This window comes from Pristiophorus japonicus, unplaced genomic scaffold (genome assembly GCF_044704955.1).
Source record: "Pristiophorus japonicus isolate sPriJap1 unplaced genomic scaffold, sPriJap1.hap1 HAP1_SCAFFOLD_35, whole genome shotgun sequence".
Classification (NCBI taxonomy): Eukaryota; Metazoa; Chordata; class Chondrichthyes; family Pristiophoridae; genus Pristiophorus; species Pristiophorus japonicus.
The window spans coordinates 4,044,855-4,067,495 of record NW_027253324.1 but is presented as its reverse complement, the minus strand read 5'-3'; the positions used below and the strand labels follow the sequence as shown (position 1 = coordinate 4,067,495).

The window sequence follows — 22,641 nt, the reverse complement described above, 5'->3', positions numbered from 1 at the left end:
CATTGAAGTGGGGTCATTTTATTAAGTTCGATGAATCTCCCAAAGCACTTGAGAGTGGTGTCCAAACAAATGAGTTTGTAATTAAAAACACTGAATGTCAGGAGCTGGATTTGAACCCACATCACCAGAAGAGACTGTGAACTGGACACAGCACCTTAGACCGGTTGGCCATCCTGACTGTTGGATACTCCATTTGCAAGTTATTACTCTGGAATGTTTCAGACCGGACATATGTTCAGTGTTACTGGAAGGACCAATGACCTGGATATTCTCAACCCCGGGGTTTTCCTGAGCATGTGCTCGGTGCATGGGGCTTTGGTCCGGGTCCGAGGTAGCTTGCATCATGTGACAATGCACACCGGACTGCTCTTGTTCCATTTTATCGCACATTAGTTTTTGGTTCAAAAAATATATCAGAAAGGGGACATAAACCCATATCTTCAGAGGAGACAGTGACCTGAACACAGAACCTTAGACCGCTCGGCCATCCTGATTGTTCAGTGCTGTGTGTGGCCACTTGCAGGTTGATTTTGAACTTTTGTGTCCTGTCACATGAAATAAATGAGGGCAGCAGGCTTGTCTCTGCCTGACACCAGGGAAACAGTGAGACAGACATTGCATTGTGTTCAGGTTTAATCACAGCAATATCCGCAGTCAGGAGCTGAAAAGGACGAAGAGCTGAAAAAACACAAGAAAAAAGCTAAGAAATGTCAGCAATTGTGGTAAACTCTTTAATGTGTTTCCTGCTAGTTTAGTGATGCGGTGCTCACAGAGGGAGCACGGATGCAGAAAGTAAATCTTTCATTCAAAATCTTTAAAATAATGACATGCAACAAATTAAACTGTGTGTCGGGGGATGGGGATGGGTGAAGATTATTTGTTTTATTCCCCATTCATTAACCGACAGCGTTGTTTTGTAGAATTGCTACTGAGGGACAGTGGAAACTTCAATAACTGAACTTTAACTATTTAAGGATTTTGAATCATTGATGAAGTTTTCTCCACTTACTGACTTTACTCACTCTGTATGTTGGAGACTGGTTTAAAATGTTCAGTGCTCATGCGAAAAGGAACCGGGGGCGACTTTTGTTCAATTTATTTCACAGCAAAAATAGTCTCTAAAATAACGTTTCCACCCGTGCTCGAACGGGGTACCTTTCGCGTGGGAGGCAAAACTGACAACCGCTACATTACAGAATCACTGTGGGTAAAGTAATTTTAGGAATATAACCAGAGATTTAACCGACACAGCTGGCCGAAACGTCAGGAGCTGGTTTTACGAGAATAGATTGAAGGTGCTATATTTAAGAAGGCTGTGAGTGTGGCAGGAATTGATCTCGTGTTTCCCAGACTTCACCCATAGGAACAGGAGATGGCCATTTAGCACCGAGTGGTTAGGATCTGGGATGCACGTCTTGAAAGGGCGGTGGAGGCAAATTCAATCTTATCTTTCAGACGGGAGTTGGATAAGTTTCTGAAGGAAAAACAATTGCAGGGCTACGGGGAAAGGGTGGGGGAGTGGAACTCGCTGAGAGTCGGCACGGGCTCGTTGGGCCGAATGGCCTTCCGTGCTGTAACCATTCCATGATTCGATAAGTTATTGGCACATTTCATAGAGTGGCTGGGAGCACAACATTGCAAAGGGACATGGATTGAGTCAGCAAAACTAAAGGCATCTGATTCAGGAGATTCGCGGGGCGTGGAAATTTCGGAGTTTAATGACTTTGAAAGGAACATTTTTGTTTTGTGCCGTTTCGGTCAGAGGTTTTCCATGAAAGCAACATGAAATGAAAATAAATCGCCCAACGTGGGGCTCGAACCCACGACCCTGAGATTAAGAGTCTCATGCTCTTCTGACTGAGCTAGCCAGGCTTCTGACCAACGCACGTTTTTATCACTCATTGCAGCCAGGCGCCTGTTGGCTCTGCCCCAGATGTTAAAACTTGCTGTTGAAGAACTGACAGGGTCTTCTTCAATGGTGGACCAGGCTCGAGGGGCCGAATGGCAAACTCCGGGCCCTAATCCGTATGTGTTTATGTTTACGTCTTTATGCGGAGCTCCTTCAGGGTGAACGAGCCAAAGGAGGACAGCGGAAAAGTTACAAGGACACCCTCAGCAGCCTCCCTGGTAAAGTGCAACATCACCACTGACACCTGGGAGACCCTTTCCACAGACAGCCCGAGTTGGAGAAACTCCATCCGGGAGGGTGTTGAGCTCTTTGAGGCTCGATGCAACGATAATGAAGAGACCAAGCGCAGGCAGCGGAAGGAGCACACGGCAAACCAGTCCCAACGACCCCTTCCCTCGACGTATGTCTGTCCCACCTGTAACAGGATCTGTGGCTCTCATATCGGACTGTTCAGTGGTCAAAGGACTCACTTTGGGAGTGGAAGCAAGTCCTCCTCGATCCCGAGGGACTGCCTCTGATGGTGTCGATGATTTGCGTGTGAGGCGAACGTGTTAACCGCTACACTGAGGAAACATCTCCACTTTCAGCACCAGATTACCAGAATAAAACCCAATGTGATCGGGAGAAAATTTCCTCATATGCTCAGACCAAAATATATCATATGACAATAGAATTTTATGAATTAATAAATGATGTTTAAATCAATGCTTCTATTTTTTTTACACAGTAGATGCACAAAGATGTGTAAAAGAGATGAACTATTTTTTTTATAAGTTTTTGAATTAAAAGTACAATTTCCCTGACCGGGAATCGAACCCGGGTCGCAGCCGTGAGAAACCAGCTCCGTAACACAGGACTCTGTGGTCTACGGGCTGTTCCCAGGGACACACACCGAGACAGACATCACCTGTTGCTGGAGGGCCATCAACTCAGTCAAAGATGCTCTTTGGTCTTGCCGAAACTTGCTGGTCTTCCAGAGCAAGGAGATGTCCATCTCTGCGTGTTGCAGACTGGCGCAATCCAATATCCAGGATTACGTGCTGAGGGACGCACTTAAAAGTGGTGCAGTTGCCGCAAAGACAGGGTGGGGAAGGGCCACAGTTAAAGTCCTTCTGACACGGTAAACCCCGGGGCAGGAATCAATATAAAACTCCCTTCGGGCCGTACTTGTAACTTCGTTATTGTGTACATGGAGCACCATGATCTGTAAACACATCTGTAGTGCCATGTACAATGTAAGGTCTGTTTCGTGATGCACGTTGAAAAAAAGTGTAAATGTACCGTTACCCATTCCATGTACTGTACAGTGACACGTGTGATGTAATTTGTTGAATGTACTACAAGGTATCCCGTATTGTACCGAATTGTACTGGAACTGAAAAGCAAGGGAATATATCGACAGGAACTGCCGTCAGAACCCAAATGTAGTGTGTGGGATTACTGACCGCAGCTAAATGCACTGAACTGCTTTTGAATGTACTGTACAAATTTTTATGTGAATAAAGTATTTTTTTAAATAAAAAAATATTCTCTGCCTGACACCGGGGAAACAGTGAGACAGACCTTGGAGCAAGGGTCTGGTTATTGCCAAACAGCAAAAGAAATATTAATTCTGGAAGAACAATATCCGAACGAACAGCGACCCCGACGTGATTTAAACACGTAACCTTCGGATCTAAAGTCAGACACACTACCGTTGCACCATGAGACCTACATAGCGTGCTGGAGATGTTCCTCTATATGAAGGTTCTGTAATACAAGGGTCTTTAAAATCTCCGTCCATTCCCACCAGGTATCACAAGTTGCGCTCACCTGACAGGCACCGTATGGTTTCTTCTTAAAGTTTTCTCTTGCTTTCACGGGAAACCATCATTAATTAACCCCTCACCTTCTTTTGCACAATCAAACAAATGCTAACTCAGGAACAGTCCGTACTTCAATCATTTGTCCTGTGCTTTGCATCTTAACTCGAAAACCATATCTCATTTTACTCACTGTGTTATAGCTTTCTGGTTCAAAATCTTGATTGCCGATGACACCACGAATCTGGGGCAACTTTTTTCAAATTTAACAGCAATGGTTATTCCTACCATGCACAAAAAATAAAATCAGTAGTGAAGATAAAATCCCAACATGCGTCTTTTCAGATTCAACGCAGTAGCATTTCAAATAAAGTGAAAGAATTTTACACTGGAAAGATTTGCAAGTGTTGCTTGTATTTATGTATTTAATTCAACTTTGTGGCGTCTGACTCCCGTTCATGCCAATGCTGAATAAGAAAGGAGGGTTTGACATTGACCAGACTGCACTGCCCCTGATATTTGTGAGCTCATCCTTTGTATTCAGTGGTTTCTCGCCCTTTGAAGGGATGCAGTGTAGCGGATATCACGTTGGCCTCACATTGAGTAATGTTGAGAGGGAAGACGCATCAGGGGAGGGCAGCAGCAGCCAAGTTCATGGCACCGTGGCTGGCTCTGCTACACAGGAGGGCAGGAAAAAGAGTGGGACATCGATAGTGATAGGGGATTCGATTGTAAGGGGAATAGATAGGCGTTTCTGAGGCCGCAAACGAGACTCCAGAGGGTATGTTGCCTCCCTGGTGCAATGGTCAAGGATGTCTCAGAACGGGTGCAGGACATTCTGAAAATGGAGGGTGAACAGCCAGTTGTAGTGGTGCACATTGTACCAAAGATTTAGGTAAAAAAAAGGGATGAGGTCCTACGAGATGAATTTAAGGAGCTAGGAGCTAAATTAAAAAGTAGGACCTCAAAAGTAGTAATCTCGGGATTCCTACCAGTGCCACCTTTAATCAGAGTAGGAATCACAGGATAGCTCAGATGAATACGTGGCTTGAGCAGTGCTGCAGCAGGGAGGGATTCAAATTCCTGGGGCATTGGAACCGGTTCTGGGGGAGGTGGGACCAGTACAAACCAGACGGGCTGCACCTGGGCAGGTCCGGAACCAATGTCCTCGGGGGAGTGTTTGCTAGTGCTGTTGGGAAGGAGTTAAACTAATATGGCAGGGGTATGGGAAGCAATGCAGGGAGACAGAGGGAAACAAAATGGAGACAGAAACAAAAGACAGAAAGGAGATGAGTATAAGTGGAGGGCAGAGAAACCCAAGGCAAAAAACAAAAAGGGCCACTGTACACCAAAATTCTAAAGGGTCAAAGTGTAATAAAAAGGCAAGCCTGAAAGCTCGGTGCCTCAATGCGAGGAGTGTTCAGAACGCAGGAGAGGGCTCTGAGCTAGTTAGAGTGGGTGAGAGCACAGATAAACAGGACCTCAAGAAAGAATGCAGAAGGCAGGAGGCAAAAGAGCAGAGTAGCACTGGGGTAAGTGTTAAACCAACGGTGATAGGAAGGGACAATATGTATGAATATAAAGGGGCTGCAGGAGGGGTTAATACAAAACATCATGGTTTAAAAACTAGTATTAAACACTCTACCTAAACGCACGCAGCATTCAAAATAAAGTAAATGAGTTGACGACACAAATCACGACAAATGGGTATGATTTGGTGGCCATTACAGAAACGTGGTTGCAGGGTGGTGAAGACTGGGAATTAAACATACAGGGGTAGCTGACAATTCGGAAACATAGACAAGAAGGGAAAGGAGGTGGGGTAGCTCCCTTAATAAAGGATGATATTCTGGCAGTTGTGAGAGATGATATTGGCTCTAATGAATAAAATGTTGAAACATTGTGGGTGGAGATTACAGATAATAAAGGGAAAAAGTCACTGGTGGGCGTAGTTTATAGGCCCCCAATTAATAATTTGACGGTGGGGTGGGCAATCATCAAGGGAATAATGGAGAAATATGAAAAAGGAACGGCAGTAATCATGGGGAATTTTAACCTACATATTGATTGGTCAAATCAAATCGCACGGGGTAGCCTGGAGGAGTAATTCATAGAATGCATACGGGATTGTTTCTTAGAACAATATGTTACAGAACCGACAAGGGAGCAAGCTATCTTAGATCTGGTCCTGTGCAATAAGACAGGAATAATAAACGATCTCCTAGTAAAAGATCCTCTCTGAATGAGTGATCACAGTATGGTTGAATTTGTAATATAGATTGAGGGTGAGGAAGTAGTGTCACAAACGAGCGTACTATGCTTAAACAAAGGGGACTACAGTGGGATGAGGGCAGAGTTGGCTCAAGTAGTTGGGAACACAGACTAAACGGTGGCACAATTGAGGAACAGCAGAGGACTTTTAAGGAGCTCTTTCACAATGCACAACAAAAATATATTCCGGTGAAAAAGAAGGGCAGTAAGAGAAGGGATAACCTGCCGTGGATAACCAAGGAAATAAAGGTGAGTATCAAATTAAAAACCAATGCGTATAAGGTGGCCAAGGTTAGTGGGAAACTAGAAGATTGGGAACATTTTAAACGACAGCAAACAATGACTAAGAAAGCAATAAAGAAAGGAAAGATATATTACGAAATTAAACTTGTGCAAAACATAAAAACAGATAGTAAAAGCGTTTACCCATATATAAAACGGCAAAGAGTGACTAAAGTAAATGTTGGTCCCTCAGCAGATGAGAAGGGGGATTTAAAAATGGGAAATGTGGAAATGGCTGAGATCTTAAACAATAATTTTGCTTTGGTCTTCACAGTGGAAGACACAAAAACCATGCCAGAAATTGCTGGTCACAGGAATGTGGGAAGGGAGGACCTTGAGACAATCACTATCACTAGGCGGGTAGTGCTGGACAGGCTAATGGGACTCAAGGTAGACAAGTTCCCTGCTCCGGATGAAATGCATCGCAGATTATTAAAAGAGATGGCGGAAGTTATAGCAGATGCATTGGCTATAATCTTCCAAAATTGTCTGGACTCTGGGGAGGTACCAGCGGATCGGAAAGCAGCTAATGTAACGCCTCTGTTTAAAAAAGGGGGCAGACAAAAGGCAGGTAACTATAGGCCGGTTAGTTTAACATCTCTCGTGGCGAAAATGTTTGAAACTATCATTAAGGAAGAAATAGCGGGACATCTAGATTGGCTTAGTGCAATCGAGCAGTCACAGCATGGATTAATGAAGGGGAAATCATGTTGAACTAATTTACTGGAATTCTTTGAGGATATAACGAGCATGGTGGATAGAGGTGTACCGATGGATGTGGTGTATTTAGATTTCCAAAAGGCATTCGATAAGGTACTACACAAAAGGTTACTTCCGAAGGTAGAGGTACGTGGAGTCAGAGGATATGTATTAGCATGGATCGAGAATTGGCTGGCGAACAGAAAGCAGAGAGTCGGGATAAATGGGTGCTTTTCAGGTTGGTAATCGGTGGTTAGTGGTGTGCCACAGGGATCGGTGCTGGGACCACAACTGTTTGCAACATAGATGACCTGGAAGAGGGTACAGAGTGTAGTGTAACAAAATTTGCAGATGACACAAAGATTACTGGGAAAGAGGATTGTGTAGAGGACACAGAGAGGCTGCAAAGAGATTTGAATAGGTTAAGCGAATGGGCTAAGGTTTTGCAGCTGGAATACAATGTCGGAAAGTGTGAGGTCATCCACCTTGGGAAAAAATATAGTAAAAGGGAATATTATTTGAATATGGAGAAATTACAACATGCTGCGGTGCAGAGGGACCTGGGGGTCCTTGTGCATGAATCCCAAAAAGTTAGTTTGCAGGTGCAGCAGGTAATCAGGAAGGTGAATGGAATGTTCGCTTTCATTGCGAGAGGGATGGAGCAAAAAGCAGGGAGGTCCTCCTGCAACTGTACAGTGTATTGGTGATGCCGCACCTGGAGTACAGCGTGCAGTTTTGGTCACCTTACTTAAGGAAGGATATACTGGCTTTGGAGGGGATACAGAGATGATTCACTCGGCTGATTCCGCAGATGAGGGGGTTACCTTATGATGATAGATTGAGGAGACTGGGTCTTTACTCGGTGGAGTTCAGAAGGATGAGGAGTGATCTCATAGAAACATTTCAAATAATGAAAGGGATAGACAAGATAGAGGCAGAGAGGTTGTTTCCACTGGCAGGGGAGACTAGAACTAGGAGGCACAGCCTCAAATTACGGGGGAGCCAATTTAAAACCGAGTTGAGAAGGAATTTCTTCTCCCAGAGGGTTGTGATTCTGTGGAATTATCTGCCCAAGGAAGCAGTTGAGGCGAGATCATTGAATGTATTCAAGTCACAGATAGATAGATTTTTAACCACTAAGGGAATTAAGGGTGACGGGGAGCGGGCGGGTAAGTGGAGCTGAGTCCACGGCCAGATCAGCCATGATCTTGTTGAATGGCGGAGCAGGCTCGAGGGGCTAGATGGCCTACTCCTGTTCCTAATTCTTATGTTTCTTATGTTTCGTATGGAGTAGGCGTCAACTAAAACCAAAAACATATTTGAAAGGACCTGCGTTGTCCTCATGGATGCGTGCCCAAGGCTTGGTGGGCCAGGACCATGGGCTAAGGGGGGCTTCCCTCGGCGCATTACCCAGTTGGGCAAACGTGTTGCACCTGCGAACACAAAGTTCCAGATCTGCGTCTATCCCTGGATACCAAATGTGTGACTTGGCAATTGCCTTCCTCATGACAATGCCCGGGTGCTCATTGTGGAGTTCTCTGATGAACACCTCTCTGCCCATGTGGTTTTTACGCGGTTTCCCCACAGTAGGCAATCGGCCTGAATCGAGAGTTCATCCCTGCGCCTGTGGAATAGTTTAACTTCCTCAGGGCATGCCCTGTACGTGGCTGCCCAGTCCCCATTCAGGACACATTTATTGACCAGAGACAATAGCGGGTCTCTATTTGTCCAGACTTTAATCTGACGGGCTGTCACGGGTGAGCCTTCGCTTTCGAAAGCTTCAACAGCCATGACCATCTCAGAACCATGCTCGGTAGCCCCCTTAGTGGTGGCTAGTGGGAGCCTGCTGATTGCATCGGCGCAGTTTTCGGTGCCCGGTCTGTACCGAATTGTGTAGTCATAGGCTGCTAACGTGAGTGCCCACCTCTGTATGCGGGCGGATGCGTTTGCATTTATGGCCTTTTTGTCGGCCAAAAGGGACGTTAGGGGTTTGTGATCTATCTCCAGCTCAAATTTCCTGCCAAACAGGAACTGGTGCATTTTCTTTACCGCATATACACATGCGAGCGCCTCTTTTTCTACCATCCCATAGCCCCTTTCTGCCTGGGACAGACTTCTGGAAACCTAAGCTACCGGCTGTAACTGACCCTTGTATTGACATGCTGCAACACACACCCGACACCATAGGACGACGCACCGCACATTAACACAAGTTTCTTACATGGGTCATATAGCGTTAACAGAGTGTTGGAACATAACAAATTGCGTGCTCTATTAAAAGCCCTTTCCTGGCTGTCCCCCCAGACACATGCGCGACCTTTGCGTAGGAGCAAGTGTAGCGGCTCTCGCAGCGTGCTCAATTTGGAAGAAAGTTAACAAAACAGTTCAGGAGCCCCAGGAACGAACGCAGCTCCGTCGTGTTACGGGATCTGGGTGCTCTCTGGATCGCTTCCGTTTTGGAGGCAGTAGGGCTGATCCCGTCTGCTGCTACCCTCCTCCCCAGGAATTCTACCTCTGGAGCTAGGAAGACGCACTTCGCATTTTCCAGTCGCAGCCCTATCCGGTACAGTCTGCGTAGCACCTCCTACAGATTGTGGAGGTTTTCTTCAGTATCGTAACCCGTGATGAGGATGTCGTCCTGAAAAACCACCATCCCTGGAATCGACTTGAGGAGGCTTTCCATATTTCATTGGAAGATCGTGGCAACCGAGCGAATCCCGAACGGACATCTGTTGTTCTCAAACAACCCCTTGTGTTTCGTGACGGTGGTCAGCTTCTTCGACTCACAAGCCAGCTCCTGGGTCATGTAAGCTGAGGACAGGTCTAATTTTGAAAAAAGTTTGCCACCGGATAGCGTCGCAAAGAGGTCCTCCGCTATCAGTAGCGGGTACTGGTCTTGGAGTGACACCCAATTGATGGTGGCCTTGTAATCACCACATATCCTGACCGACCCATCCGCCTTGAGCACCGGCACAATCGGGCTCGCTCAGTCACTGAATTCGACTGGCGATATGATGCCTTCCCTTAGCAGGCAGTCCAATTCGCCTTCTATCTTTTCCCGCATCACGTACGGCTCCGCCCTGGTCTTGTGGTGTACTGGCCTGGCGTCCGTGTTTATGTGAATCACTACCTTGTCCCCCATGAAAGTGCCAATGCCGGGTTGAAATAATGAGTCAAATTTGTCCAGGATCTGTGAGCATGATACTCGCTCCACAGAGGAAATTGCATTGACATCGTCCCATTTCCAGTTCATGACAGCAAGCCAACTTTGTGGGTCACGACTACCATGGCGCTGCCTAGCACCGGAATTATGTCCTTTTTGTATGTTCGCAGCTGTGCGTCAATCGGCAATAATTTTGGCCTCCTGTCCTTGGACGCCCACAACCTTTTGAGCTATTTGATACCCCTCAGGGACTGGCTGCCCCACGTGTCTAGCGCCACTGATACTGGGATGCCATTGAGGAGCACTTTCATCATTATCGGTGGCGTCCTTGTGTATGAACTGTATACATGCTCCACATGAACTCGCTGAACTTTAGCTTCCAGCGATTTCCGCCAGCGTCCATTTCTGCAACTTCTGCAGGTATTTTGCTCATCTCTGCAAACTCCGGCTGAGTGTGTGCATGCCCGCCTCCAACATGAGCTGCTGTTGGAAACAAAATGTCTCTTGCCAGTCGATCGTCACTGACTGCCCCGTGATTGTCCTTGAGTGCACCATTAATAGGTGTTGATGGCCCCATTACTGGCCGCATTGTCCCTTGCAATGACGTGAATCGCCGTTCAGCTTGCCATTGTCTCTGTCGAACTCCCACTCTGGGTTCGGCTACATATTGGGGCATGCCTGACTGCCCTTGGCTGCCTGGAGAAGTGTGTGATGCTTTACCAATGTTGAATCTCTGTCCCAACCATTGCTTAACACAGTACCTCTCGTCAGTTCTGCTAGTGGCCATGCTCGCGTGGTTTAAATCCCAGTTTCTCGTCGCCATTGATACGTCCGTACTATACAGTGTAAATGCACACGAGGCCCATGCTTCAGAGAAGGTCCGTCTGTGACCTGTCCTTTATTCCTTAGCACTCAAGTGATGGAAGTGGGTGGAGCTTCCCCTTTTACACCTGAAGATCCAGGTGAGGATTGACTCCCACAGGTTCACCACCTAGTGGTCAATGTTCTCGCAGTGTACAACTTAGGTCAGATTATACATGGGTTACAATGCTGGTTGAACACATGACAGTCCCGGCCTCACTCCCTCTGGAGCTGGGGACGAGCGATTAGTCGATGGGTTGTTTTCGGCTTCAATCTGCTGTTGTCAAGCGAGGCGGAGATGTAGGAACCTTTAATAATCTCTCACAACTCAACTGAAAGCAGCCGGAACGTGCAGCTTTGAGAGGGGCTTTCTGCACCGTCAGGGCTGGAAACGGGTGGGAGTGAGAGACACTGTGTCGAGTTTGAGTGTGTACAGCACTGTACAGAGAAACCAGCCAGTGCAACAGGGCTGTGAGACACTATATTTTTGTTCATAGTATAGTATTGGCAGTCCCTCGTATCGAGGATGACTTGTTTCCACACGAAATAGGGATGAGTTTACAGGTGTTTTGATGAGGGATCTGACAATCTAGGTCCCGAACTACATCCTGAAGGGTGGAAGATGCTTGTGGGTGGATTGTTTTAATGTGGGGTGACCGTTGCACACCAGCCACCACACGGGGGCGAGGTCTTGGTTCATGGGCGAGGTCTTGATTCAGTGGCAAGGATTACCCAAGACGACCATAGACCAAGCTCTGCTGCATGGACCTAGTGTGTACACATGCGCCGACTATCCACAGATCGCAGTCTGGCCTGGCCCGTGCTGTCCCTGGTCCCTCGCCTCTCCTGAGCACCGATCACGACGCTCCTGGGCCCCGATCTCTCACCGCTCCTCCGCTCCGATCAAAAATGGAGCAGACAGAAACAGGACATCAATTAGCCTCTCTTATCTTGGAGACATCAAATATCAACCCTGTTATTTGAAATATCAAAATATTAAACTCCAGCCTAGTTGAAGGGTTATTAACATCAGCAGAAACAAACACCAACTTTGTTAATATTGAACCATTAATGTCAATTATTCCATTTTTTCTAATATTTAATTGAACAATGTTCAAAATGTTTCCACCCGGTTTCAAACCAGGGACTTTTCGCGTGTTAGGCGAACGTGATAACCACTACACTGCAGAAACACTGCGATTGACATGGTGCTAGGAACATAACCAGAGCTTTAACCTACACAGCTGGCCGATAATTCAGGAGCTGGTTTTACGAGAATAGAATAATGGTGCTCTATTTAGGAAGGCTGTGAGTGTAGCAGGAATTGATCTCGTGTTTCCCAGACTTTACGCATAGGAACAGGAGCGAGTGGTTCGGATCTGGGATGCACGGCTTGAAAGGGCGGTGGAGACAGACTCAATCTTATCTCTTAGATAGGAGTTGGATAAGTGTCTGAAGGAAAAACAATTGCAGGGCTCCGGGGAAAGGGCGGGGGAGTGGGACTCGCTGAGAGTCGGTACGGTCTCGACGGGCCGAATGATCTTCCGTGCTGTAACCATACCATGATTCGATAAGTTAGTGGCACATTCCATAGTGTGGTTGGGAGCACAACATTGCAAAGGGACATGGATTGAGTCGGCAAAAGTAGAGGCATCTGATTCAGGAGATTCGCGGGGCACGGAAATTCGGGAGTTTAATGAATTTGAAAGGAACATTTTTGTTTTGTGCCGTTTCGGTCAGAGAAATGTTTGGGAAAGGAATTTTTTGCAGAAAGAGATGCAGCATTTAACCTTCTGCATTAACACTTCTTTCTGGGTGTCAGCTCACATTTCGTTTCAATGTTATTCTTCCAGAATTGCTATAAGAACATAAGAATTAGGAACAGGAGTGGGCCATCTAGCCCTTCGAGCCTGCTCCAACTTCCCCAACATCGGGAACAATCTATCCGCATCTAACCAGTCCTGTGCCATCAGAATCTTGTATGTTTCGATGAGATCCCCTCTCATCCTTCCAAACTCCAATGTATAAAGGCCCAGTTGATCCAGTCTCTCCTCATATGTCAGTCCAGTCATCCCAGGAATCAGTCTGGTGAACCTTCGCAGCACTCCCTCAATAGCAAGAACGTCCTTCCTCAGATTATGAGACCAAATTGGAAACAATATTCCAGGTGAGGCCTCACCAATGCCCTGTACAACGCTAGTAAGACCTCCCTGCTCCTATACTCAAATCCCCTAGCTATGAAGGCCAAAGTACCATTTACCTTTTTCCTGCCTGCTGTACCTGTATGCCAACTTTCACTGACTGATGAACCATGACACCCAGGTCTCGTTGCACCTCCCTTTTCCTAATCTGCCACCATGCATAAAATATTCTGTCTTCACGTTTTTGCCCTCAAAGTGGATAACCTCACATTTATCCACATTATACTGCATCTGTCATGAATTTGCCCACTCACCTATCAAGTCTAAGTGACCCTGCAGTCTCTTAGCGTCCCCCTCACAGCTCACACCGTCACCCAGTTTAGTGTCATCTGCAAACATGCAGATATTACACTCAATTCCTTCATCCAAATCATTGATCTACATTGTAAAGAGCTGGGGTCCCAGCACTGATCCCTGCGGCACTCCACTAGTCACTGCCTGCCATTTTAAAAAGGACCCTTTATTCCCGACTCTCTGCTTCCTGTCTGCCAACCACTTCTCGATCCACGTCAGTCTATTACCCCCAATACCATGTGCCTTGATTTTGCACACCAATCTCTTGTGTGGACCCATGTCAAAAGCCTTTTGAAAGTCCAAATACACCACATCCACTGGTTCTCCCTTGTCCACTCTGCTAGTTACATCCTCAAAAATTCCAGAAGATTTGTCAAGCATAAATCCATCCCTTTCATAAATCCATGCTGACTTGGACCGATCCTGTCACTGCTTTCCAAATGCGCTGCTGTTTCTTCCTTAATAATTGATTCCAACATTTCCCCATGACTGATGTCAGGCTAACCGGTCTATAATTACTCGCTTTCTCTCTCCCTCCCTTCTTAAAAAGTGGTTTTACATTAGCTAACCTGCAGTCCATAGGAACTGATCCCGAGTCAATCGACTGTTGGAAAATGATCACCAATGCATCCACCATTTCTAGGCCGACATCCTTAAGTACTCTTGGATGTAGACTATCAGGCCCCAGGGATGTATCATCCTTCAATCCCATCAATGTCCCACCTCATAAGGATATCCTTCAGTTCCTCCTTCTCACTAGACCCTCGGTCCCCTCGTACTTTTGGAAGGTTATTCGTGTCTTGCTGCGTGAAGACGGAACTGAAGTATTTGGTCAATTGGCCTTCGATATCTTTGTTCCCCATTATAAATTCACCTGAATCCGACTGCAAGGGACCTACAGTTGTGTTCACTAATATTTTACTCTTCATATTTACAGAAGTTTTTGCAGTCTGTTTGTATGTTCCAAGCAAGCTTCTTCTCAGAATCCATTTTCACCCTCCTAATGAAACCCTTAGTCCTCCTCCATTGAATTCTAAATTTCTCCCAGTCCTCAGGTTTGTTCCTTTTTCTGGCCAATTTATCTGTCTCTTCCTTGGTTTTAACACTATCCTTAATTTCCCTTGTTAGCCACGGTTCAGCAACGTTCTCCGTTCTATTTTTACTCCAGACAGGGATGTGCAATTGCTGAAGTCACCCGTGTGATCTTTAAATATTTGCCATTGCCTATCCACCGTCAACCCTTTAAGTATCCTTGGCCAGTCTATTCTAGCCAATTCACACCTCATACCGTCAAAATTACCTTTCCTTAAGTTCAGGACCCAAGTTTCCGAATTAACTGTGACACTCTCCTTCTTAATGAAGAATTCTACCATATTATGTTACTCTACCCCAAGGGGTCTCGCACAACAAGATTGCTAATTAGTCCCTTCTCATTACACATCACCCAGTCAAGGATGGCCAGCTCCCTTCTTGGTTGAGAAAACCATCCATAACACACTCCATGAAATCCTCCTCCACCACATCACTGCCATGTGGTTAGCCCAATCACTGTGTAGATTAAAGTCACCCATGATAACTGCTGTACCACCACTGCACACATCCCTTCTTTCTTGTTTGATGCTGTCACCAACCTTACCACTACTTACCAGTGAGACAGACATTCCAGCAAGTGTCTGGTTATTGTGAAACAGCAATTGCTAAAAGAACAGTGACCCCGACATGATTTGAACACGCAACCTTTTAACCCAAAGTCAGGCACACTACCATTGCACCACAAGGTCGACACAGTAGTTAACGGATGTTCGTCTATATGACAGTTCTGCAATACAAGGGGCTTTAAAATCCTCGCCCATTCCCACCAGGTATCACAAGCAGCGCTCACCTGACTGTCACCGGATGGTTTGTTCGAAAACTTTTCTCTTGCTTTCACAGGAAAGCATCATTAATTAACACCTCACCTTCTTTTACACATTCAAACAAATGCAAACTCGGACACTCCATACTTCAATCATTTGTGCTGTGCTTTGCATCTTAACTCGAAAACTATATCCCATTTTACTCACTGTATTTTAGCTTTCTGGTTCAAACTCTTCATTGCCGATGACACCACGAATCTGGGGCAACTTTTATCAAATTTAACAGCACCGGTTATTCCTAGCGTGCACACAAAATACAATCAGTAGTGAAGATAAAATCCCACTATGCGTATTTTCAGATTCAACGCAGTAGGATTTCAAATAAAGTGAAAGAATTTTACACTGAAAAGATTTGGAAGTGTTCCTTGTATTTGTGTCTTTAATTAAACTTTGTGACGTCTGACTCCCGTTCATGCCACTGCTGAATAAGAAAGGAGGGTTTGACATTGACCAGACTGCACTGCCCCTGATATTTGTGAGCTCATCCTTTATATTCAGTGGTTTCTCGCCCTTTGATGGGCTGCATTGCAGCGGATATCACGTTGGCCTCACACGCGAAAGGTTCTCGGTGGATCCGTTTTCTCTCACTCAAAGTTATCTATTTATCAAAGTGAAATAAATAGCATTTAAGGAATAAGGGAGCCCTTTTGCCAGGAGAATAAATAGCAAATAAAAACAGCAAATGCTGGAAATCTCAGCAGGTCAGGCAGCATTTGCAGGGAGACTGAACTCACCTCCGATTGTTCATCCACAGCAAGTTTAAACATAATGTTTCCACCCAGGATCGAACCAGGGACCTTTTGCGTGTAAAGCAAACGTGATAACCACTACACTACAGAAACCTCTGGCAGAACAGCCCCCACAGCGAGGAGCTGACCAGTGAGCTCCCTCTGTGCTGATCGGGAATGTGTTGGCTCACCTTCAACAACTTCTGTCCCACACTGAAAGTTCTCAATCCTTCTCCTCCGCTGCCTTTTACAGAAATGTCACGGATCACCCAGCCACTGTGTTCACTTCCACAGACTCACAGTGGGGCCGCAGAGGCTCCTACCGTCTCCCCGCGATCAGCTAACTCAACCAGTTTACAAAATTAAACCCCGAACACGTGCCCGGCAAAGGGCAGGGGAAGCCAGATAGTATGTAAGCTCAGTCTATCACAGAAAGTATTGGTATTCTGGTGATTACAGCAATTATTAATCGTCTCACAGACCTCAATTATTTTTATGCGATGAATTGATCGAGGATGAAAACCAGGTTAGTGCGCCAGGTTATAATCCCTTGACGACCAGAGAACAGATACGATACATGTCAATATATTTATATATATTTATATATGAACCTGAATGTCAATGGCTAGCTACCTAGACGTCGTGGTGCCCACGGTTGTGTGTCCAAACTTGAGTGAGAGAAATTGTTCCACAGTGACACCTGTCATGTGTTCTACATGGTTACTGCTTGTACTATTACAAGGTGTGCACCAGAGGGCACTGCAGTGGGAGACTTTTAGCTTACCTGTGCAGGTGTGCCTGGCCTAGTGTAAAAGGCAGGCCACCAGGTGTGATCCTCACTCTGGTTATCAATAAAGGACACATTGTAACGGAAAGTCATCATCAGAGCATCTGAAGGTATAACAATTGGCGACGAGATTCCAGATCTTCTCACGAAAATGTCTAGCCTTGGTACGTTGCAGCATTTTGCTGATGGTGATGTATGGGAAGCCTTTGTGGAGAGGCTTGTCCATTTCTTCACAGCAAACGACCCGGCCACACTGGCTGATAAGTACAGAGCTATCCTGCGAACCAGTTGTGGGCCCACGGTCTGTGGCCTCGTCAGGGACTTGCTGGCACCAATGAAGACAACGACCAAGGCGTACGAGGAGCTTGTAATACTGATCCAAGAACAACTCAAGCCCAAAGAGAGCATCCTCACAGCCAGACAGCGGTTTTATACACACCGACGGCCCGAAGGTGAGGAGATCACGAAATATGCTGCAGACCTCAGGAGGCATTCGGCACCGTTGAATTTTGGTGCCCACCTCACTGAAGCACTGCGGGATATCTTTGTCATCGGAATCGGCAACGAGGGCCTTCTTCATAAGCTACTGTAAGCAGACACCAAAGTCACACTGCAGAAGGCCATCTCCATGAGCCAAGCATTCATGACCTCGACCTGTGGCTCTAGGCAGATGACTCATCCTCATGACTCAAACCCGGCAAGTACTGTGCACAGAGTGGAGCCTTTTCGAGGCTGGACTCTAGAACGTGAACCTTCTCAGGGGAGAGAGAACATGCCCCCGAGTCCCTTAACTCAATGTCCATGGTCAGATCAGCCATGACGTTATTGAATGGCAGAGCAGGATCGAGGGGCCGAATGGCCGACTCCTTTTCCTATTTCTTTTGTTCTTTTATTAATCATTTAAGGAGCTTGAATCATTGATGAAGTTTTCTCCCCTATCTGACATTACACACTCTGTATTTCGGAGACTGGTTTAAAATGTTCAGTGCTCATGCGACAAGGAACCTGGGGCGAATTTTGTTCAATTTATTTCACAGCAAAAGTAGTCTCCAAAATAATGTTTCTACACGGGTTCAAACAGGGGACATTTCACGTGTGGTTCTCCAAAGTGGTGGAGGTTGTGCTCGAGTTTAAAATGGTGCATTCGATCCACTTTGAAAATGCATCTACTACTACGAGGTACATTTTGCCCATGAATGGGCCCGCATAATCTATGTGCACCCGCGACCACGGTTTGGTAGGCCAGGGCCAGGGGCTCAGTGGAGCCTCCCTGGGGGCATTGCTGAGCTGGGCACAAATAGTGCACCTTCGGATGCAGAGCTCCAAGTCCGCGTCAATACCACGCCACCAGACATGGGATCTGGCTATGGCCTTCATGAGATTGATCCCCGGGTGCTCGCGGTGGAGCTACCGGACAAATGCCTCTCTGCCTCGCAGAGGCATGACTACTCGGCTGCCCCACATCAGGCAGTCTGCTTGTAGTGATAGCTCATGCATGCTCCTGTGAAAGGGTTTTAATTGCTCGGGGCAGGCATCACGAGCCTCTGCACAGTCACCGGTTAGGACACATCTTTTTTAGAAGGATAACGTGGGGTTGCTGGCCGTCCAGGCTCTGATTTGGTGAGCTGTTTGGAGTGAACCTGTGGACTCAAAGGCATTGATTGCCATGACTATCTCACAGTCCTGTTCGTCAGACCTTTCCGTGGTCGCCAGGGGTAGCATGCTGAGCGCGTCTGCACAGTTGTCTGTGCCTGGTCTGTGCCTTATGGTATAGTCGTAGGACGCCAGCATGATTGCCCACCGTTGAATTCGCGCCGAGGCGTTGCCGTTTATTGCCTTACAGAAACTTCTGGTACAACAGCCCCAACAGAGGGGAGCTGAACAGTGAGCTCCCTCTGTGCTGATCGGTAATGTGTTGGCTCACCTTAAACAACTTCTGTCCCACACTGAGGGCCCAAGTTTCGGATGGAGTTGCTCCTAGTTTTTTGGAGCAACTAGTTTACTTTGGAGAATGTTAGAAATTGCAATTCTCGGATATTAGTTGGCTCCAGTTCTACTGAGTTAGTTGAGGTTGGCTTCAGGTAAGGTATTTTTTTTCAAAAAGGGGCGTGTCCAGCCACTCAGGCCTGTTTTGCAAGTTTCGGCAGTGAAAACTTAATACAAACTAACGTCGGCTGGAGCAAGTGCCCACTTTTGTAAGTTCAGAACAACCTTACCTAGAGGTAAGCTCAGTGCAGGCACAGCCAGATAGGGGGTGGCAATTAAACACAAAAAGGACTGAAGCATTAAACACATCACTTAAAATGTCCAAAAACCTCTTTTGATGATATCTTGCCTTATATCTGCTGAATGAGGATAGTTGCTTCTCTTTTTATAAATAAACAGGTGTAACCTCACGGCTGAGGCAGGCACATTCCGGCTGCTTTCAGATGAGCTGTGAGGGATTATTTAAGGGTACGACGGCCCTGTAGCCCCCCACACCAGGATATCCTCTCCCCCGCGGTTTTCCTCAGCTTCTGCTCGTTGTACGGGGAGCTTTGGCCCGGGTCCGAGGTAGCTTGTATCCCAGGGATGGACAATAACCCTCTGAGCTCTGGAACTGGGAAGAGCGAATAACTAATGAGTTGTTTGTGGGTTTGAAATGCGGCATAGATCTGCTGGTATTAACCAAGGCAGGGACTGTGAGACATTGCATTGTGTTCAGGTTTAATCACAGCAATATCCGCAGTCAGGAGCTGAAACGGACGAAGAGCTGAAAAAACACAAGACAAAAGCTTAAGAAATGTCAGCAATTGTGGTAAACTCTTTAATGTGTTTCCTGCTGGTTCAGTGGTGCGGCGCTCACAGAGGGAGCACGGATTCAGAAAGTAACTATTTCATTCAAAATCTTTAAAATAATGACATGCAACGAATTAAACTGTGTGTCGGGGGATGGGGATCAGTGAAGATTATTTGTGTTATTCCCCATTCATTAACCGACAGCGTTGTTTTGTAGAATTGTTACTGAGGGTCAGCGGAAACTTCAATAACTGAACTTTAATCATTCAAGGATTTTGAATCATTGATGAAGTTTTCTCCCTTTTCTGACTTTACACATTCTGCATTTAGGAGACTGGTTTAAAATGTTCAGTGCTCATACGACAAGGAACCTGGGGCGACTTTTGTTCAATTTATTTCACAGCAAAAATAGTCTCCAAAATAATGTTTCTGCCCGGGCTCGAACCGGCGACCTTTCGCGTGTGAGGCAAACGTGATAACCGCTACACTACAGAAACACTGCGGTTTAGGTAATCTCAGGAATATAACCAGAGCTTTAACCTACACAGCTGGCCGATACTTCAGGAGTTTGTTTTACGAGAATAGAATGACGCTGCTATATTTAGGAAGGCTGTGAGTGTGGCAGGAATTGATCTCGTGTTTCCCAGACTTTACACATAGGAATAGGAGATGGCCATTTAGCAGCGCGTGGTTAGGATCTGGAATGCACGGCTTGAAAGGGCGGTGGAGGAAGACTCAACCTTATCTTTCAGACGGGAGTTGTATAAGTGTCTGAAGGAAAAACAATTGCAGGGCTACGGGGGAAGGGCGGGGGAGTGGGACTCTCTGAGAGTCGGCACGGGCTCGATTGGCCGAATGGCCTTCCGTGCTCTAACCATTCCATGATTAGATAAGTTAGTGGCACATTTCATAGTGTGGGTGGGAGCACAACATTGCAAAGGGACATGGATTGAGTCGGCAAAACTAGAGGCATCTGATTCAGGAGATTCGCGGGGTGCGGAAATTCAGGTGTTTATTGACTTTGAAAGGAACATTTTTGCTTTGTGCCGTTTCGGACATTTAAATATTTGTGAAAGGAATTTTTTGCAGAAAGGGATGCAGCATTTAACCTTCTGCCTTAAAACTTCTTTCAGGATGTCAGCTCACATTTCGTTTCGATGTTATTCTTCCAGAATTGCTATTTTCTTTGGTGTTTCACAATAACCGGACCCTTGCTCTAAAGTCAGTCTCACTGTTTCCCCAGTCTCCTGTTGATGTTATCTGCAATGAACATTTTGACCCAGACCCCGAAAGCATAGTGTGTAAAATGGTTTATGGTTTCAGAGTTCACTTGCAGAGCACAGAAGAAATGATTCAATTATGGAGTTCCTTCAGTTAGCATTTTTTTAATTGTGCAAAAGAAGATTGTGGGTTAATTAATGATGATTTTCCATGAAAGCAACATAAAACTAAAAGAAATGCAATCGCCCAACATGGGGCTCAAACCCAGGACTTTGCAATTAAAAGTCTCATGTTCTACCGACTGAGCACGCCAGGCTTCTGGCTAATGCTAGATTTTATCGCTCATTGCAGCCAGGCGCCTGTTGGCCACCCGCAGCCTGGATACAGTAACGTCCCAACAGCTCATTGACTGTCGGAGTGGGACTGTGCGGTGCTTCAGAAGACAGGTCGAAAAAGCAAATTCACTGATTCCGTCCCATGTGCTCCTCCGAACAAGAATAGCAACACACTAAACATGCTTCAATAATGGTTACACCTGAGCTCCACAGTTGTGCAGTAGTTGACTCGTTGGTCTAGGGGTGTGATTCTCGCTTTGGGGTTGTTACTTGAAATTTGCGAGAGGTCCCGGGTTCAAATCCTGGACGAGCCCTCAATTTACCCACGAATTTTGAACTTGCATCGAATTTTTGCAAAGAAGGACTTGCATTTCGACAGCACCTTTCAGGAACTCATGACGCCCCAAAGCGCTTTACAGCCGTTGAGTTATGTTTGAAGTGTTGGAGTGTGGGGAAAGATGTGCCCGAAACAACCCACACGAACTGCAACTCTTTGCGAAGGAGTTCGGTGCAGAGAATCAGGTTTCTCAGCGAATTGGCCTTTCTATGAATGAGTTCTGCTTGTACCTGCATTCAAGCTTGAAACAGCAACTGGGTTTCATCTCACGGGAGCAGCGTGTAGCGGATAGTGAGTAGGTGACCAGGTTGATGTGCGCCGCTTTCAATCTTTGAAATTTCACCAAACAAAGATACGGTGAATCCAACTGTCCCTGTCAAGCGACAGATTGAAGGGATCGGTGCTCCAAACAGAGCTGGAACACGCGCAGTGCAGTAATATGGTCCGCAACATTAAATTTCAGAGTTATTAAACAGACAATAATAAAACATACACTTAACAACAGTACTTACACCCAAACCTTGCGAATGTTCGCCGAAGAACTCAAACACATTACAGTTCCCAGCTCGGTGTACAAATTGATCAAAAATTAATCAGATTCTAAACTATCTGTTCCAAATGCCACATTTTATATCTTTTCCTTACCCCTGCTACGTGACAATTTAAATTTTTAATAGTATTACCTAACACAAGTGCCCAACTTTTGATGGAAGGTCATTAACCTGAAACGTTAACTCTGTTTTTCTCTCCGCAGATGCTGCCTGACCTGCTCAGTGTTTCCAGCTTTAATCTTTTTATTCTCCAAACTTATAATCAGAAAACCACTTCCCTTGTCATCTAACTACACTCCTTCCTGATATGTAGCCTTGTCCTACAAACCAGGCTCCTTTCGGATGATTCAGGCATTCATTGGAATTATAACTTCTGAACGATAACAATTATGTGACTTATGTAACTATGTAATACTTGCCACCAGACGACGCGACTGTTGGAGTCCTAATGGTCACCTGCCCACACGTGGAGGGCCAGTATAAAAGGTCTGCTGCCATGTTGATCA

At 46.0% G+C, this 22,641-nt stretch overlaps 3 non-coding genes across 3 annotated transcripts; all 3 read right to left on the bottom strand.

The window, feature by feature from the left end:
• Nucleotides 1–1,799: 1,799 nt before the first annotated feature.
• Nucleotides 1,800–1,872, bottom strand: trnak-cuu (transfer RNA lysine (anticodon CUU)). Its single transcript has one exon. It is a non-coding gene; the product is annotated as a tRNA-Lys (tRNA).
• A 14,295-nt stretch (nt 1,873–16,167) lies between these two features.
• On the bottom strand, nt 16,168–16,240 carry trnav-uac (transfer RNA valine (anticodon UAC)). Its single transcript has one exon. It is a non-coding gene; the product is annotated as a tRNA-Val (tRNA).
• Nucleotides 16,241–20,115: 3,875 nt separating this feature from the next.
• On the bottom strand, nt 20,116–20,188 carry trnav-cac (transfer RNA valine (anticodon CAC)). Its single transcript has one exon. It is a non-coding gene; the product is annotated as a tRNA-Val (tRNA).
• Nucleotides 20,189–22,641: the final 2,453 nt, after the last annotated feature.